General features: G+C 47.2%; 1 long non-coding RNA gene across 1 annotated transcript in view; it reads left to right on the forward strand.

The window, feature by feature from the left end:
* Nucleotides 1-372: 372 nt before the first annotated feature.
* Nucleotides 373-1,882, forward strand: part of LOC121038163 (uncharacterized) — a 4,123-nt gene continuing 2,613 nt past the window's right edge. The window contains exon 1 of the long non-coding RNA XR_005794195.1: nt 373-504. This is a non-coding gene — a long non-coding RNA (uncharacterized LOC121038163). The remainder of the gene's footprint in view (nt 505-1,882) is intronic.

A 1,882-nucleotide genomic window follows, 5' to 3' on the forward strand; every position in this document is an offset into this window, starting at 1 on the left:
AACTACGTGGGGGAGTAGAAGACTAAGCAAATATATAGTACTGGGAATGGGAGACCCTTCCTTTTTGGAATATTTCCCGCTCTTTTGGGTCCATTACAAACTGACAGACTACACGTTTGCATACTCGGTGAAATAGCTCTGGGTGAAATAGCTCCTCAATGAGCCTTGAAAGCCTCCAAAAGTTCCCTTCAATATGAACTTACGGTGTAGCACTCCACCGCAGTCGGAGAAACGCAGATCTCAGGGTACCGCCACCGAGACGTTGAGAACACAGCCCCAACGACCTCCCTGGTGCTTAGCACTGACTCCGCCGCCAGACACACGCTCCCCTGTCGGAGGCGGGGCCAGGGCCCGGAAGGGGAGGGGCCCGGAGCCCCAAAAGCCCAACGGAAGAAGCTGTGCTTTCTTTTCCGCGCGGCTGTCGACGGAGGAGGGCTTGCGAAGCTTGGTCAGTCATGCGGACCGGGCGGCAGCGCCAGCGGACCAGTCGCTGGGTCCTTCGAGGTGGGAGTCCTTGCGGTCTTAGTTCAACCTGTTACTACCGGGAACCCGACTCGTTGCCGGAACCCAGGCCCGCCTCTGGTCTCTGCCCTGGGGCCCCCGTGTAAAGGGCCTCCGACCTTGCCGAGCGCAGCCGAGTAAGCTGCATGGCCGCGAGGTCGGCCCGGGAGGCAGCCTTCCTCTTCTGCCACCCAGAGCGTACTGGGTTATTGGCTCTGTCGCATTTTTTAAGTAACCAGCCGCGAGTCTTTACTGACCCTTTTTTCAAGTAAACGTCCGTTTCGACTGTTCTAAAGTCAAAAATTAATAAAGGGCCTTCTCAGATTGAGGTGGTTTCGAGGCGGCTGGAAGGTATGGCGCGTGGTTTTGGTGTACGCCGGGGCCTCCTTCGGAGCAATTTTGTATCCCCAGCAAAGCCTTGTGTGCAGCCTAGATGGTTTTAGGGTCCCTTAGTGGGCGACTTATTTATTCGTAGTACGCAAGCATTTTATAAAAGGGGAAAGGCATTATCTCTAGGATATTAAAGACAATCTTTACTTAACTGTAGTTTGTGATTGGCTTTTAAAATTGTTACCAGTTTAGTAACAGTTCTGGTAGCGACTTAGGACAGTGACTTGTCGCATGTGTTTGTGAATCTTCCTTTGTAAATATCTTCTAAAAACGTGATGTTTTGAAGTTGGGAGAACAGTATATACTGTTTAGAACTTCCCTAAGCCATAAATGCCTGCTCTACCCTTAGATGCTTGCATTTATATAGAGATGTGTATTTCTGGACATAATACTGAAGAAACTGGTCAACAGCTGGGAGGCTGGAAGAACGTGTTGCCTATTCAAAAACAAGTTATTGGGGCGCCTGGCTGGCTCAGTTGGAGGATCTTGGGGTGGGGGTTGTCAGTTTGAGCTCCACTTTGGGTATAGAGATTACTTAAATACTTTAAAATGGTATTAATACCTCATCGATGAAACAGTATAATCCTGTGTCGGGCTTTTTTGTTGTTACCTCCTCCCAAATATGTTGCTGCCACCAGGGCATTTGATGGCTAAAAATAGTTTACATTTGGTATTAGTCATCTTTATTTTGAGGCATAAGTGGCATCAATCCTACTTTTATTGCTAAATACTGGGGGTTTTAAAACCAAATTTTTGGTAAAAATACTGATAACAGGTAAATCCTGAAGCATAATAAATACGGAGCCCACCACACCATTTAAGAACTGTGATTTTTCTCATTACTCTAGCATCTAATTCTTTACCTATCACATAACTCCTGCCTTCAACCTATCTTCATAACTCCTGAGGTGCCTCTCATCTGGGATTTTATATCCTGGCTCTTAGTTTTTTGAGCTGAGTGGGAAGGATAGCAGTTTTATTTATTTATTTA

This window comes from Herpailurus yagouaroundi, unplaced genomic scaffold (genome assembly GCF_014898765.1).
Source record: "Herpailurus yagouaroundi ecotype Mexico unplaced genomic scaffold, PumYag 165, whole genome shotgun sequence".
NCBI lineage: Eukaryota > Metazoa > Chordata > Mammalia > Carnivora > Felidae > Herpailurus > Herpailurus yagouaroundi.